Source organism: Corvus kubaryi, unplaced genomic scaffold (genome assembly GCF_017639235.1).
Source record: "Corvus kubaryi isolate FWS band 111438036 unplaced genomic scaffold, C.kubaryi_AGA036_p1.0 68, whole genome shotgun sequence".
Lineage (NCBI taxonomy): Eukaryota > Metazoa > Chordata > Aves > Passeriformes > Corvidae > Corvus > Corvus kubaryi.
The window spans coordinates 9192337-9210266 of NW_024582056.1; the positions used below are offsets into that span (position 1 = coordinate 9192337).

The following is a 17930-nucleotide window of genomic DNA, read 5'->3' on the forward strand; positions in this document are numbered from 1 at the left end:
ATGCTTGAAACAGAGAAATGGTAATTATATTTTCAGCTCAACTGGAGCTTTAGAACTGGATATTCTATTCAAGAGTTTCTCAATCTTTTTTACTCCTACATCTTGGTACATGTAGTCACACTTTCCATGACCCTACAGTCAACACTTTGCAGTAACTCATCCTCAGATTCAGAAGTTGTCCAAGATATTTTCTGTGTGTTTTCCAGAGACACAAAAGTAGCACCTATGACCCCAACAAAAACACTGTTCTCTGATTTGGTCATGGGACCAAGCAACTGAGAAGTTGCTGCAAAAAACTGGCAGACTAGATGAGTTAGAGGAAATGCTGAAATACTTCAAGACTTTATCTCTTAAAAAAGCAGAGGGAGAAGTGTGAAGATCAAACAGATGGAGGTTGTCAAAAGCCTTTATTAATGTTTGATTTTATGTATCACACTATATGAGACACTTATACACTCAATCTTTTTACTGCTCCAGATATACATTAGATAGGATCTGTGTTGTCTGGAATGGCTGATAAAAATAAAACACCTTTTGTAATTGCAAGAGAAGAAGTAGTAAGAGTTATTACACAGGAAAAAGATTTATAATGCTGCCACAGGGCACATTACAAACAACCCAGAAAACAAATGAACATTAAAGGCCAGAGGATGACGACTTTATTGTTCTTCAAGATCTGCCCTCACCATATGGTCTACAATCTCTGATTGTTTTTACCTTTCCCAGTGTTTTATTGTCCCTTCATGTTACACACATAAAATGTTAGGAAAATTAACCACTGGCACATTCTGATAAGATGGTTTTCAAACATAAAATGAAAACCCTTTCAGCATTTTTTGCCTTTGAAAGAAATGCTAGCTTCATTTTGGTGTCTAGGTTGAAAACCTTTATTTGTTTTCTAGGAGCTGCCAAATGGTGTCCAAAATGATACCTGAGTGTATCTTGCAACACAAAAATGTCTGTTCTAATGTGATCAGAGCCAAGTCTTGCCACTACATCAAAAATTAGGCAGACAAGAGGGGAAAAGGCCTACAGCAAGGGTGACAGCGGCTCTTGTGTTGGCTGCATACTCCTCAGCATCTGACAATGTCCAGAGCATGTGTTGCCAGTATTTCCATCCCAGCCCTTCCAGTGCCCACTCATAGCTCATTTACCTTCTTCCAGTAACAGCCAGAGCACTCATGTGACATGTTTGGTCTGGGTATCGCAGAGGTGGGGGTTGTTGAAGTTCTGGGCATTCCCCAGTTTTCCTGGGGTGCTCAGTGTCCCCTTTTTGAGCCCTTCTCATGGCTTCCTTCATCACCAGTAGGACAGAAGAGGTCAACTGATGGCCATTACCAGCCGTCCTTGGCTCACCCTTTTCCTCTGCCTTGTGATAATGATAACTTGTGACAGTAGCAGGCAATGTAGGTGCTACAAGCAGCATCCTGGAGCACCGCCTCTGCTCTGCCTCGCAAAAGCAGAGCAGTGACTAGCTAGAGACTGGCTTCCCCTGCATATTCTTTGTGTGTAAGTAAGAAAGACTAGAAGTTAAGCCTGGCTCATTTTCCTCTCAGTCAGTGCCTGTGGGAGTATTACACACTATGAAGCAAAGGTCTGTGAATTTGAAATACATATTCAACCTTCAGTATTATAATGGTTCTTTATGTTCTTCTCAGCATGGGAAAATCTTCAAGAAGTGGGAGCTGGAGTGTGATAGAGAGCTGTTTTGTGCAATGGCATGTTCTCCTGAAATGGTAAGAAATTTCCCTGCCTAAGAGAAACTACACCTCTTGAAGCAAGCACATCAGAGGTGAATCCAATAGAAAAAGAAAGTTACAAAAGGTCTTGAGTTTAAAGATACAGTAAAAGAAATTGTTGGCTACAAGCAGGTGCTATAGCGCTATGGAAGTTTCTCTGTGGATCTCAAGACATGGAGGTTTGAGTTCTGTCTTCTGATGACATCACAAAAGAAGAATGGGAGGTCAAATGCACCCTAAAAGCCCTTGCTCTCAAAAAAAAGTGGCAATATTTCACAGCCTGAGGCGTGTAATGCAGACATTCCTTTGTTCATCACTGACTGCATGTATGACAGCACAAATGTAAGACCTTTTATTTCTTTTCATATTATTTGTTAGACCATTTCTTTTTGTAGAGTGAGAGGTCATATTTTCTCCAGAATTAATAGAAAATATTATTAATATTATATAATGTGTTGTGTGTTATATATATAATTAATATTATTAAGAAGGACAAGATACTGTGCCTTGTCAGATGTCATTTATTATGTAAACAGTGATGTTATTTAATGCTTTCAGTATAAGGGGATCCACCCTTGTCCAGGAATACCGAATTCTGCAATGTTAGTTATAATAATTCTTACAGGCTGTTATGACAGCTTTTAACAAAGGAACAGCAGATCTGCTGTAGATGCATCAGCTGCCAGACTGAGTCAACTGTGAGGCTGCAATGAGCTGATGAGTCCCTCTTATGTGCATGTGTGTGTAAGTAATCAAAACAAGAACAGTCAGAAACACTTATAAATAGAAATGGTAGCATTGTTCATAGCTGTAAATTCCTGCTCATGTAGTGACTCGGTAATTTCTTAGGTGTTTGTAGGTCTTGTCAAATGCCAGCTAGCATAATTGACTGGTATTAGCACTGTTTGCAAAACAGACTTGTAGGGTTATAAAACAGGCTTTATAAAAACAGGTGAGAAACAAAAAAGGCATTAATAGTCTGCTAGACAAGGTTATTATATTAATCTTAAAATATTTAACTGTTAAACCACAACAATTCCAATGCCCCTGCATGCTATGTAAATTAAATGTACATCTGATTCAGAAAAAGCTAACTTGCTCTGTATTAGCTATATATCTCCCTCTGTTAAATTTGTGTCCATCACATTCACTTCTGTGTAGGCATCACCTCTTCTGAAGAATGTCATGTTACACATGACGTTTAAGCCATAGTCATATTTTCACACAATCTTGTAGTGCAGTGAAGAGGAAGAATAAGAAGTGATCGATGTAACTAATGACTTCTCTTACTTCAAGCTGAAGAAGAATCCAGGAAGTAAAGACAAAATCAGGTTGCTAAAGATTAACATAAAATAACATAGGTGAGCATATGGAAACAAAAGACCTAAGTATAAATCCCCTGAAACTGACAAGACATATCCCCATAACATATGCACAGCTTGCTAGCAGAAGTGTAGGAAAAAAACCCTGCTCATTATCCAGCAGTGATGAAAACCCATGCATTTTGTGCCCCTTTTGAAATTTGCCTTTCCAAAATTCCCCATCGATTTTCCCTGGCTTTCACAGTTGATTACTTCACACCAATGAGATAAGATCTCAGCCTAGATAAAGGGGAAAAGAGGTGTGAATACCTTTAGGTAAGATAAATGTTTGGAAATCAGCTGGCCCTGATAAATTTAATTCTAAAATATTTATAAAAATGGCTGAAATAAACACATTCATTAGCAGTTATTTTTGAAAATTTACAGGGACAAGAGGTGGCCTAAATGCAGGCTAACCCTAAGAACTGCAAAAAGAAGTGAGCTGGACAATTTCACGAGGATTTTGCAGATTTTTCAGCTTCACTGTGGACCCTGAGTAACCTTGATACAAGTAACTAAACCATTATCCAAGTAGAGAAGAGACTGAAAGATTACAGGATTAATAGCAGCTAATGTGGATTTGCAAAAAATTTAAAAGTGTCAAACCAATGCAATTATCCTACAGTGGGGTGATGCAACTTGTGGATAGAATGAAAACACAGAAACATAGAAATACATTTCATATCACAAGAATAATAAAAACTTTTAATGGTGTCCTACATGATACTCTATAAGCAGGTTAGGGAGACATGATGTAGACAAAATTTATTACAGGACAATCTGGATAAAATCTGCTACAGTGTGGGTGTAAATTTTGTTGGAAACCTGTAGTCAGAAGGGTATCTATCAATGAATTCCCACCCACAGTAGAAGAGGTCTACTCAAAATCTGTTTTTACTTAAATCTTGTCATTAATGAATTTGATACTAAAGTAACAACAAGCTTATTAAATGCACAGATGATGGGAAATCAGGTGAGACTGCAAGAATGTTGAGACATAAAATTAGAATTCAAAATTACTTTGATAAATTGCAGAAATGATACCACAATTAAAAAAAAAAATTGAATGGTGAGAAATGCAGTGTGCTGTTGTGCAAGTAAAAGGTGAAAAGGTGAAAAACAAAAGGACTGTTAGAGTCAGTCCTATGGGAAGAAATAAATGATGTAAGCATGAAACAGTTACTCTCAGAGGATCATTTTTGAAAGCACAGTTTTAAGCCATCCATGTGTCCACACTGTGCACCTGTTACCTAGTACTGTTCTCCATATACCAAGAAAAAAGGAGAAAATTTAATATCAACTATTTACATCAAATATTTTAGGTAAGATAGGACCTAATTTGGAGTATTTAATGGTTACAGATACACTTCAGAAAAGGATGGGATCCACTCTATAGGTAAACAATACCAGAAAACAATAGTTACCTAGACAACAATTCTTCTTTACTATTGTCTCCAGAAGCAACCATTCCTTCCCTGAGTTTTTCAAAACGTATCTGCAGTAGACCTGGTGGATATTCGACCTCTAGATTAGCTGGCTGTATTAGCACGTGAGGATGGAATTTAGAGGGAAATTACCTCAATCTGTGAATTCTTAGGAATCTGCAATGAATAAAATCATCACCCATTTCAAGGAAGATATTCTTTGCTGTGCTATACTATGCAATATGCAATGTCAATTCTTTTCACAGGAGTTTTAAAGGTTTGTAGGCTGCAACAGCCTATGCCATGTCATTCAGAAACCATTTTTATTCCTCCATATATTTTCCTATATCTAGGATTGTAGGATGCTTTCCTAACATAATTCTTGGAAAGGCCAAAATGGCTTTAAATCCCACCTCCCCACTCTTTTACTGCCTAGAGCTCTAGGTTAATGAAGTCCATCAAATTAATGGCTTATTCAAAAATCTGAACACCTTAAGGCGAGTACAGGTCTGGCTTGTGTCACTTGGAGACACAACAACAAAGGTAATCTGCCCCTGGGAAGGGGTTGAGGTACATGGAATACCTTGACAGACTGTCTGCAACAGGTCAAAATTGAGACAAATTTGTCCAGTTCCTTTGGGGTTTTTCCTTCACATAATGGTTTGTGTTCTTCAAGTATTCTCTTTCTGTAGGAGAAAATAATTATTGAAAACTGAGCTTTTTCAATAATTTCGATTCACAGTTAAAGAACATCATGTGAAATGAAGTTGCATGAGCAAGTTCTCACATAAGGCACTACAGCAGGGAAATTACCTAGAAAGAGCTCAAGAAGATACCGTGGGAAAAGTAGAGTGTTACAGCTAAAATATTTTGACTTACCAGTTTTTGCTGAATATTGGGAATTCTGTGCAGAATATGCAGACTGTCTCGGCTGCTGTTGCAAAAAAACTGTCAAAGCACCACTAAAATATCTGAAGATTATTGGGTATTTTAAAAGCCCACAGGACTGGAGTTGTTTTTGAGTCTTCAAGTTAAATTATTATACAATCCAAGTGGCTAGTTATTTGCTGTTACCAGGGGTGTTTTTCTTTTAATATGAGTGCATTTCTTCTACCAGTAAAATACTTTGCAAAAATCAAAGTAATTTTATGTAGCTGTTGCTCTCTTCAGTCTGCAAAAGGCACACTTTATTGCTTGAAAGACCACCAGGTGATGTTACCTTCAGAATCCTCTTCATAAATTATTCGAACTGGCTTAATTTTTTCATCTAGATCAGTTCTCCTAAGAAGATGAGCTCTAGTTGCTCAAACATTGTGTTAATAATGACAAGTACTGTAAGGATTGGTGGAAGGTAAAAGCTGTGTGAAATACAAAGGATATATGACATTTGTAATGTAAGGACATTTCTTGAGAATATTGTTGAAAAAAAACAAAGAGAAGACACAGAAAAAGTAATAAACCCCATCTAGACACACAGACCCTCAGGAAAAAGAGATAACAGAGACAATATCTATGACGAGATCTCCCAGCTCACAGATTGAGGAACACAACTGAACAAATGACTCAAGGCCTTGGAGAGGTTCCATGGGCTTTTTGTAACTGGTAAGAAGAGGTGCGGAGGGGGAAAAAAGAGTGTCACAGGTCTCTCAGAAAAAAGCAAACATTCTCAGAATCTTGAAGGGGCTTTAAGGCAATGGATGAAACTTACCATAGGATGTTAGGGGATTAAAAACAAAGGTTGGCACAGTTGGCTGAGGTAGACAATAACATTGAAGTGAAATCAGGTGATCATGGATCTATAGAGACAAGAAATCAAGAGCAAAGGAGGCACCTTTGACATAATAAGTGAAAAAGCCTTCCCCCTTCCTCTGGAAGCCTTATGATCATCCACTGCCTGAAAGAGTAATCAGGACTGTTGCTATAATGGTCAGGAGTACCTAGTTTGGGTCATTCTTCATAAAAAAATATATTAATCTGCAGCATCTGGTGGGCTACTTCACCTCTTCCAGTAACATCATATTTATTTGCCAATTACTCATAAGAGGGAAAACTGACACTATCTGACAAACCACTGTGAGAAGAGAAGCCTGTGAAAAAGCCATAGTCAGGGCAGTCTGCCTTTCACAGCAGTTCATGTTGTGGTGGCTCTTTGTACTTGCCCATTCTGGAGTACACTGCCTATATTCGGGGAGTTTTCCATCTTGCTTATATGTTGTTTCTCATCCAAAAACCTCAGTCTAGTATAACAAGTTTGATACTCCCATTCAGTAAGTGAAACAGTAGAAACCAGCCTGTTTTATGGAAGCTACAGATATATCCTGTCTCAGTGAAGATCTGTAACAGACTATCCTGACCCTCAGTCACCTGGTCTAATGACCACCTCATATATATATTAAACACACTAATTATCTGCTATCCCTATCACTGTGACAGTCTTGAGATTGTTATTAGGCCTGTAAAAATTCCAGATCACTTTTCTTATAATAGACTAATGTAATATTATATCTGAAGAACAAATTGCTGAACAACTGCTGATGAAACATCCTTTACGGATCAAAGGATTTTTCTTCACTGTAGTACCTGACTTCTAAATGTGAAACCTAAGTGAAGGATAAAATTTACACACTGTTGAAATTAATGCTTGCCATGATAAACACACAATGCATTCTATAAAGAGGCATAGAGTACTGAGTATAAACTGAAAGGGGAAATTTAGGCCAGGTATTAGGAAGAAATTATTTTCTGCGAGGGTGAGGTACTGGAACATGTTGGCCTCAGAAGCTGTGGATGTGCCATTCTTGGAAGTGTTCAAGGCCAGACTGGATAAGGCCTTGAGCAACCTGGTCTACTGGGAGGTGTCCCTGCCCATGGCAGGGGGGTTGGGACTGGAAAATCTTCAAGGTACCTTCCAACCCTTAACATTCTTTGATTCTATGATTCTTCTTTCTTTTGAGCTCTGTGTATGAAAACAAAAACTGTATCTTTTGAAAAGTAGGGGGGTTAGCCACTATGTACTACTAAAATAACATGGCTGCATAGTGACATCCCTTACATTTTGTTCTGTGGCTCAATAGTTCTTTTACAGGAAACAGCTACGTTAACAAAGTGAAAGTATAGTCTAGCCATAAAATTCATGCTAAGGGTATGAAGCTCAAAGCCTACTCTGTGCCACACAATTGTTTCATGCAGCATTGGGTTAAGCTGGCAACTACATTGTCAATCACTCATTGGAATAAGCAACAGGAAAAAAGAATCCAAAGATGGATAGTTGCTCATCCGGATTTTTCTACACGGTATGTTCAAACTTCCAAAACCACAGTACCATTCTCTGCTGCTTTATAACAGCTGAAAAATCTCACAGGCATCACAAAATAACATAAACATAACCAAAGGTCACTGAATCTAATACAAATTTCTAAATTGATATCCTAGAGTGAAAAAGGATAAGATTTGCCATCTAAACTCTGTATGTGACAATAGTAACTTACTTTAGGGACAGAGTTGACATAAGAAATGTCAAAGATTTTTTTGTAACTCAGTTAAAAGGCTTTACTCCTCCCTTTAAAAGGATTCATGCTGTTGAGTTCATTACAGCTGTCACAGCATACTTTCAATGTCTCTCCAAAAGGACTGATGCTGGGACTGACTATGTTACTTTTGAACAGGTACAGTTGTTTTCATAGAGTATGGCCACAGTAGAAGTTGTGGAAATTCCAAAATTCAGCAAAAATGACTGATTACATAAATTCATATAAATGCATTTTTAATAAGTACTTGATAAATAATAATAGTAATAATAAAAACTTTATGTTAGGATCATAAACCATCTTATTTCCCTCCTAGAATTTGGCACTACTTTACAGCTTATTACTTCCATTTTTTTCTTCTTTCATAAAAGGCAAAAAAATACTAAACTCAGTTATTGTTTTCTGTTTAATTTTAGCAGGTGGTGTTGATAAAACATATCTTTCTGTTTTCCACTAAGTAAAAAATATCACAAGGGAGGTCAGGTGTGCAGTAATACAGAGATTTGCATAACAGCATTACACAAAAATAAGCAGTGAGTTTTTCTGTTGAAAAAGCATAGGGTAAGAAACTCAAGTTTTCCTTCAAAATCTGCTACCCTGAAATTGAAAGAGCAGGAATAGAACAGAAAATGAGGGAAAACACATCCTGCCCCTTATGGACCACGTATTTTCTTGATGCACTTAAAAGATGCGCTGAAAACTATCACAAAAACCATGGCAGAGCAACAGCCTTTAAGAAAGATACCAAGCTGAACAATTTATAATCGTTTAAATGTTGTCTCACAGATTTTTTCACTATTTCCATTTTTAAAACATCATTGTGAAAATCTAATTCCCCAGATAGAAAACAATAATGCTGTAAACTTTCAGAGGAAAAATTCAGTATTGCACTCATCCATTGCACAGTCAACCTTTCAACTCTTAGGTGAATGGCCATTTAAACTGCAGCAACTGGTCTTCCTTCATTGCTGAAAATTATTCCTTCAAGGCAACTTAGTTTGTAGAAGTAAGCTTGCTACTGAAAACTCTATGGGATGATGACAAACACATCTCTTTCTAGGACAAATCATGCACTGGACCAGACACAGCCAATTATGCAAGATAGCGTCTAGCAAAAGGTGGTAAAACTGGCTAGTAGGCATGAATCAGATGATCTGACACAGTCCAACCTATTTTGAGATGAACTGAGGCCTGGCAGAGGGAATTATCAGGTCAAAATGTGAGGCAATCTGCACAACTGTGAAGTACAGAAGAGTTCAGCTGAGAAACGAAAGGAAATTAAGTATTTTGGGCCTCAGTATGCACAGGAGGAATTTGTGTCCACATTGCCACCAGTGCTCTCCAGACAGCCCTCATCTGTGACTTCAGCGTTGTTGCCACTTGTGGGGGAAATGCTTTGAATGCCCCAGGAGCACACCCAAGAAGCTCCAGGAATATTACCATGTGTCTTCCTATACACAAGACATTCATGGACATGCCACATAAGAGAATTCTTGCAAGTTGTCCTTGCTAACTGTTGTATACCCATGGAGCTTCAGAAGTTTGTGTTTTCACAAGAGCTGTTAGTGGAACTATCAAATGAAACTGAGACTAAGGTTCTGAAAAGGTGTCAGATGAGAAGCTCTCCTGAGCATTGGAAAAACACAACAAGACTCTCCAGAAAATTAAAACTGCGCTGGTTGGAAAAGGAAAATGTGTGTGACTTTTGGAGCATGACATTCATGGAGTATAACAGCCAAGTAAAACTAGCTTCATCTTTCCTGATACTGACGAAATATAATAGAGCATAGATTAGAAAATGATCCAGCATTCCATAATTCCACAATGCCAAGTCATTAATTTTCCCTTCAGGGTAGGTAATATCTTTTTGGGGTCCCTCCCCTGCCATGTTGTCCTGGGAGAGGGGCCCTGAGGGCACAGAGATGGGGCTTCCCTGTCCCTGCTCAGCCTCGTTCCCATTGGTTGGTTTGTGTTCCCTGCGCGGGCAGAAGGACCCTTGGGCCCGTGACTGGAACAGTTCCTCGGCAGAGCTCCGGCCATGCGGCTGGAGAAATAAACATCTCTGAAACATCTAGCAAGAATCTGTCTGTCCATATATATTTCCTTTCCACGGGACTCCTGGTTTGATATATGCGTGTTGCAGTATCCCCACTGCAACAAATGGTGGAGAATTGTGAGCAGAATGATCCCCGATCCCTAAGCGACTGATTTGTGTGAGTAAACCCTGGAAACTTTGGATTCCTCTTCTTGGTTTTGCTTTGCTATTCCATATCTAAACTATGGAGGAACCGTGGGAAGACTCTTGGCTCTCAGAGCCGCATATGGACATTTATCTTAAACTTAAAATGATTCTTGAACAACGATTTGTAAATTTTAGCTTGATTCAAGCTCAAAAAGAACTGAAACACTTCCTGGCATGGTTGTTTAAGAACTTTTTCTATGTTTCTTGGGATTTAATTCTTACGAAGGGCTTTTGGAAAACCGTTTGGACACAGTTAATACTGGAGTCAAAATATATGCCAATGGAAGAATATTTTCGTGAATATTATTTAGTTACCGAGACTGTTGAGCAATGTCAGCTGTGTCCTGGCGAAGGGAAGCCTGGCGCAGGGACCGTGCGGCCCAGGCCACGTGCACCGAGCGCTCTGCGAGCAGCAGCGAGGCAGTTCCCGCGTGCGGGCGGAGCCAAGCGAGCCGCAGTGTCGGCGGCGGAGCGAGGAGCGGCGGGACCCGGCAGTGTCTGCCCGGCCCTGCGCAGCGCGTGGTGGAGCGAGCCCCGTGAACGCCCGGCCGAGAGGGGAGGCGTGCGGGCGGCGGCTGGCGGCAGCGGCGGTGGAACGGAGCTGCGCCCAGCCGAGACGCGCGCTGGAGCAGGGCGTGGGGGGATCGTCGCCCGGGGGCCCGGCCGAGACGTGGATGCAGCGCCCGGCATCGGCAGCGAAGCTGCGACCAGAGGAGGCGACGCGCAGAGAACTGAGCGGCGCGGCCCGGCCCGGCCCGCGCAGCCCCGAACGCGACCCCGGGAAGAGCGTGCAGGCACCAGCAGCCCCGACAATTCCAACACGGGAGCGACTGAAGGAGAGAGCAAAGATGCAGCGAGACAGAAAACAGCAGCCACTCGGAAAAAGGAAAAGATCATAGTAACTAAGATCTTAGGGATAGTAAAATGGTATAATGTTAAGCAAAATTATGGTTTTATAACAAGGTGTGACAACCAGCAAGACATATTCGTGCATAGAACTGCTATTAAAAGGAATAACCCTGAAAAATGCATCCCAAGCTTGGGAGATGGAGAGGTGGTGGAATTTAAAATTATACGAGGTAGAAAAGGGTTACAAGCATCGCAGGTCACTGGGCCTGATGGTGTTCCTGTAAAAGGCAGTATATATGCAAAAAATCGTAGTCATGTTAGACAGTATCTCTATTGTAAAACCCCCCTACAGTCTCCCTTTCCTAATCCCACCTTTCCCTTTTACCCTATGTCCTATTACCCCCAGTGTATTCCCAATCCGTTTTTTCACCCATGGTTTCCCTCACAAAACCATGCTTTTGCCAATTGTTTCCCCAAAAATCCCTTTCCAATGCCGAGTGGGGGATGAAAAGGGGGAGGGAAGAAGTTAAACCCTCTCCTGCCTCAGTTTCCCCACAAAGCATGCTCAGAGAGTTCTGTCTCCCTTCTGTCAGCCCTAAGACGTTCCACAGAATCTGTTTGGACATTTAAAGACTCAGGAGGGTGGCTTGTTTTGTCTTGAAACTGTTCTTGTTATGTTTATCCAGTTGTTTTCATTCTCCTTTTATTAAAATAAAACGGGTGAGGTGTTGGGGTCCCTCCCCTGCCGTGTAGCCCTGGGAGAGGGGCCCTGAGGGCACAGACACGGGGTTTCCCTGCCCCTGCTCAGCCTCGTTCCCATTGGTTGGTTTGTGTTCCCTGCGCGGGCAGAAGGACCCTTGGGCCCGTGACTGGAGCAGTTCCTGGGCAGAGCTCCAGCCTTGTGGCTGGAGAAATAAACACCTCTGAAACATCTAGCAAGAATCTGTCTGTCCATATATATTTCCTTTCCACGGGACTCCTGGTTTGATATATGCATGTTGCAGTATCCCCACTGCAACAATATCTCAGTCTTATGTAACATGAGGTCTAACTAGATAACCAATCTACTGGTTCCTTGAACTCTGACAGTCTTTTACACCGTGGAAAGATACAAAGTAAAACTCAGACATAACTGGATTAAATAAAAGGATAATCAATTAATCAAGGTTTCACTAACTTTTATTCAAACAGCATCATTTTCTGAATCCATGGCAAGATTTCTACTTGGCTTTTTGCAGGATGGTCTTTTTCATTGTGATGGATTTATTCAATATACAAGTACAGTGAAGAGGAAAAAGGATCCAAAAGGTACAATACAGTTTTGTAGATGTTATACCTTAATCCTAAATGCTTTTATAGCTGTAAATGTATTAAGGAATGCATCCTGAGAATGGCTTGGCATTTCAGTTGACAATAATAGGGATAAACAGGTTTTGAACATCCATAGATATCCAAACCATAGATTGCAATTTGCAGCTGAGTTGACATTGTACTGCTAGTAATATTGGCTGATGTGAAGACAAAGCGAAATTACTTTTTTTCATGTGGTTAGGGTTTACAAATTATTTTAGAACATTCAGCTCTTTGTATAGCCTATGCATGTACAGGATATATGAATTTGTAACAGCAAACTTTGTTTTACTGGATGCTGAAAAGAACAATTTTTACACTATATTAATTTTCATTTCAATTTCTGGCCTTCCATGTTCCATGACAATATCCCAAAACCACAACACAACCCCACAAACTAAAGACCCCAACCTCTCTTTAAATCAGATGTGTTTAATTGATAGGAACAAGAAGCAAATTCTCTGTTACTCTCTTAGTATTTTCACTATGTTTTTCCTTGAAGTTAAGCAAAAGTCCAAATAGCTCATTAATCAGGAACACTTAGATAAAGTTTTATTATTAAAAAATGCAGTTCCCTAACTATACCTTGAACAGGAGTTCTGATTGTTTGTGACTGACACAGACAATAGAATTCAATTGAATTTTTAGCCTTTTGTATAATTTCATGTGAAAATCTGCTATGTTCAAAATGCCAAATTGCTTAGGAAAATAATGGCAGCTATTAGCTAAATAGTAATTCTTACCATGATTTCTTAAAGTACAGTAGGTCCAAACAATATTTTAATCCAGCTGTTTCAGAGAGATTTTTTTCATAACTGCCTTTCTGGTCATCAGTGGATGAAGCTGGGAATAAGAAAATCTCAGTCAGGTCCTAGGGATCTGAGAGCTGTCTTCAGTACATAAAAACCAACTCTCCCAATGCAAACTTAGATTCATTTACAAAATCTGCAGGTACTACAAATTCAATTGTATCTTCCTATCGCCAGTCAAGCTTAGCACTCCAATAATAATTTACTCATAATCAGACTAGTTGAAGCCAGCTGTTCCTCAGAATAGAAAATACCTTATATTTCTTTAGGAGACCTCTGCTAAAAGAATATTTCCATGAGATCAGAACACGAACTTATGCAAATACAATCATGCAAACCTTCTCTTGTCATGTCATCAGTGTGGCATAGAAAATCATCCTCATCCCAGGATTTACAGGTACTTTGTTGTTATATAATATTGTGCAACAATTTAGGAGAAATGGAAAATACATATAGTATCACTATAATTCAATGATGACTTGACTCTTTAAAGATAACATCCAAGTCAAATAAGAGAGAAGAAATTTGGACCAATTATTGAAATTCATTACCAGTTTAGTTTCATTAAGATACCATACTGTGTGTCTCAAGAAACATGCTTTTTCTTATCTGAAATGTATTTCAATGGATGTTGTCAATTTCTTTTAATAATTTCACCTTGAAATAATTCTTAGAAAGGGATAAGACAGTAACTTCTTTGAAATATTGCTCTAAACTTGAAAAACTATTCATGCTTGGCTGTTTTTTTGGTTTATTAAAAAGGGCAAAACCAAGTTTTTCCAATTTCCTTGTTAAGATTGTCTGAAATATGAAAATATTACATAAAACTAGGTAGTTTTACTTCAGTTACATTTTTGTATGGAAAGTTCCCATTGACTTCAGCATGACAAAGGAAGTTGCTGGACCTGGACCATGACAGAGGATCTCAACAATCTTCATATGAAGTACACATTTAAATTTAAACATAATCTTAAAGTCAAAATGGCAAATAAATGTTTTCCTTTCTGTCCAAAAATTCAAGCTACCAAACTGTATTCCAAGAAGAATCAAACAAAAATTAAATATGGTTTATGTTGAGACAGAACATGCAGACACAACTAGTGTCTAGGTATCCCATATTTTAGATGACTTATCTAACTGTTGGCTAGTGGACTTTTCCCTGTGTTCCTCCATTGCTAGCTTCATCCTTTACTTCATGATGAAATTCTTCATAAAGAAATAGATATATATTTAGTTACCAGGATGGGAAAAGTATTGCTGCAACCACCTATTGTAAGATGTAACCTTTGAGCCTAAGCTTGAACAATTTGCTACCACTAATTTTTTCATAATACAGTCATTTGGAGAACTAACTATCTGAAAATTCTATCATTGCATTTAACTTTATTCATGTTACTACTTCTTTTTTTCTGTTTTCTAAAATTTTTACTTGTCATTACTTTGACCAAATCGAAATTGGAGGCCTCAAGAACCTTTGTAAATCTAACACACAGATACAAATGGCAAAGATGCTTTTACAGTTCCTGTGCTAGAAAATATTTGCCTTGATACAGCAATTTCCTTTTCTTTCTCCATCTTTTTCAAGGAAAAGATAAAAAACCTCAACTGGAACAAACCCTCAAGGAAGTTAACCAAAGATTAGGGTAGATACATCACTCCTAGGTACAGACCTGAGAAGCCTCACTAAAGAGACTTTCTGTATCTGAGAAATCTGGAACTGACCAAAAAAAGGGAACAGCTTCCACCTACATATGCTTTTGGCTTGTCAGAAGAAGAGATTTAGTCACCGAGAATGAAGTTGGCGGATGGTATCTACTACAGATGGGGCAACCTCTTCCAGAAGTTGATTCCACTGCTTTTCACTTTCTAACCCCTCACTGCTCTCTTTTACCATTCCTCTGTGATAGCAGGAACAGCACTAAGAGGCCATATTGAAACTCGGAATATTAATTCCCTTGTTCCATTTCTCCATATCTATAAGCAGGGTTTGTTCCCAGCCCCTTCTCTGAACTCACGTGGCATCAGGAAACATTAAAAAGGTGATGCAGGAAGAATCAGGGGAGGAAAGTGACAGGAAAAGGAGAAGCTTTTTGAATCTTGTGACATCTTAAGATGAAATCCCTGTCATGCAAAATTATGATGTGGAAGGAGGAAACCTTGTGAGAAAAAAGCAGATTTCAGAAACCTTCCAGATTCTTCCAAAACCCTTCTTCCTCCAGGCCTCACTTTCCCTACAGGGGCTCTACATTATTATATACCTTCATTGCTGCTGTATTTAACTTCCAGGCTAACAGCTTCCAGACCAACTACTCAGATCAGTACAGCCAACTGGATAACCTCTGCAGTGTGGGGAGACTCAGACATCTTAGGGGCATTCTTCACTGGCACACACTGCTCATCCTACAATTAGGTCAGATGTGTACAATCCCCAGGGCCATGAAATGTCCCTATTACATGGGAATATTTGAGGGGGAATGGAAGGAGGACACAGCCTACTTCAAGTCTTTCAATCTCCTTTACTTTTATTGACAGAAAGACCTTTCAGCTCTGAAAAAGAGGCTGGGCTGCAGAAGGTGGATCACATGATGCTATGGTGTGTCTGTGATACTGTGTCACCCAGTAATTTTATTATCAAGTACATTTTGAAGTTTAACTGCAAGATAGTGACTCTAGATAGCTACTGGGTGATACACTACTTTCAGTTCAGAGTTAGATGTTTGTCTCAGGTTGGGAATCACAAACCCAGGGTCTTGCACTTAGCAGACAAAACAAACTTTTGGTCCAACCAAAAGTTCTGACAATCAGCTAGTTGGTCGCTTCTCTGCTCGAGTCAAGACTGGATTGGCCACTATGTTCTGCCACCAGCAAGCTCTCCTCCAGTTGCAACTCAGTAGGCATTGAGACATGCCATACTAGAACCTGACAATGACGTTTGGGGTTTACACTAGTTTTGAGCACCTAGAGGTGCTTTTCCTGCTAGTCTTAGTAGCTGGGCAAAGTCTGGATTGGCATTGAGGTGTGCTGCCAGGCTGAATCACCCTCAGCTGTAACTTACCGATTTTGTCACAGGCGTATGGGCCACCTTCACGTAACCCAGGGAAGGGACATATACTAGTATCTATATGGTCCAATAAATATGGAAATAAACCCCCCCTCCCCCAAAAAAGTGACCTCAGGCCGAAAACAAGGCGTTCCGGAGCTGCGAAGACGTAGCCTCCGGTCTTCCCGTGAGACTAAGGGAGGGGTAGCCAACGCAACCATCCGTCGGTGAGGAGAAACGGAACTTCAGCCAGGTGAAGCTCCTGCTCGCAGGAAGCTTGGGGAAGCTGCGAGAACGCCAAGCGAGAGGTGGCAGCAGCGAGTCGCCGTGCAGCCCGGTGGCGGCGGTCGGCCCGCACCGCTGCTGCCTCGGCTCAGCCCGGCGGCAAGTACCGCTGCCGAGCCCGCTGCGGGATCCGTCATGACTTATCCAGCGCGGCGTGCGGGGCTAGAGGGGCGCGGGGCGGATGGATGGGACCGCCGTGTCCCGCGGGAGCTGCCGGCCTGGCCGCCCCTGCTGCCCGGAGACACGCGGGTCCCTCCCTGCAGGGCAGGTGCTGGGACCGCGGGGTCGGGCAACAAATGACCGGCTGTAGGCGCTGCCCGGATGCTTCGGCCGCGCCTGTGCCTGTCCCCAGTGCCGCGCTGATGCTCAGCCCGCTGCGAGCGTGAATTAGCAGCGGTTACCCCGGGGAACAACCCCCCAAAAATTGGTGGTTTTGTTCAGGTACCAAAACTCCGAGCGGCGAACTGAAAGGAGCCGTGGAGCGGCAACTTTCAGGTGAGCGCCGCAATTGCATTCCACACAAGTTTCTCAACGAAGGGTTAAGCGTGCACAGGAGTAAAACATGACTCCCATATTCTTTACCCTATTTGCTCGCAAGAAGACTTCGGAAAACATGGTAGGATTCCCACCTAGGTTTCCCAAGCATCGGAACAGAGACCCGAGGTAGACACGAGCCGGGGAGGAACGAGCTCTTTCTTGCTTCCCTGTTGCTGTCACCGTTTTGGCTGGCAGACCTCAAGTTCCCAACCCATGACAGCAGGAGCCGCGGTCACTGCCGAGGGGCTGCTCCCCACCGACGACCCCCGCCCCAGGGTGCGTTCCCACACCTGCGCCCTCCGCCCTGCCTCCCCCTTCCCTAGTAAATCAGAAACCCCCGGCCGCAGGGGTCTGGGGGAACACGGGGACGCGCCCCTCTGCGGCGAGGCTGGGGGACCCGGCCCGGCCCTACCTCAGCCCCGCCCGGCACAGGCGGCGGCGCCTCATCGGTAGCGGGACCGCTGGCCCCCCTCTCTCCCCCCCAGCGCCGGCTGCTCGGCCGCGGCGGGCGCGCTCCTGCTGGGGAGGGGACGGGCAGGGAGGGGCGGAGGCAAGCGGGAGGGAGGGAGGCAGGGCGGGCGGGAGCGCGGCGGCGGCAGATGCTGCGGCGGCGGCTGTGTCTCCTTCGGCCACATCCCGCGGCCGGTGCGCCCGCCCGGCGCGCTGCGCTACGGCGCCGCCGCGCAGCCTGCCCCAGCCGCCGCCGCCGCAGCGGCCCCGCGCCTCGCCCCAGCGGCGGGGCGGTGGATGCCGAGCCCTCCTCGCCC

The 17930-nt window shown here is 41.9% G+C and overlaps 1 long non-coding RNA gene across 2 annotated transcripts; it reads right to left on the reverse strand.

Annotated features, from left to right (window-relative positions):
• Nucleotides 1-404: 404 nt before the first annotated feature.
• Nucleotides 405-17676, reverse strand: LOC121674486. 2 transcript variants are annotated; one of them, XR_006019631.1, is made up of 5 exons: nt 17576-17676; nt 13236-13335; nt 5108-5210; nt 4525-4606; nt 405-3074 (listed from the first exon to the last, which is right to left on the reverse strand). It is a non-coding gene; the product is annotated as an uncharacterized LOC121674486 (long non-coding RNA). The 2 variants fall into 2 exon arrangements; XR_006019632.1 differs by having other exon boundaries at nt 4525-4701.
• Between the last annotated feature and the right edge of the window lie 254 nt (nt 17677-17930).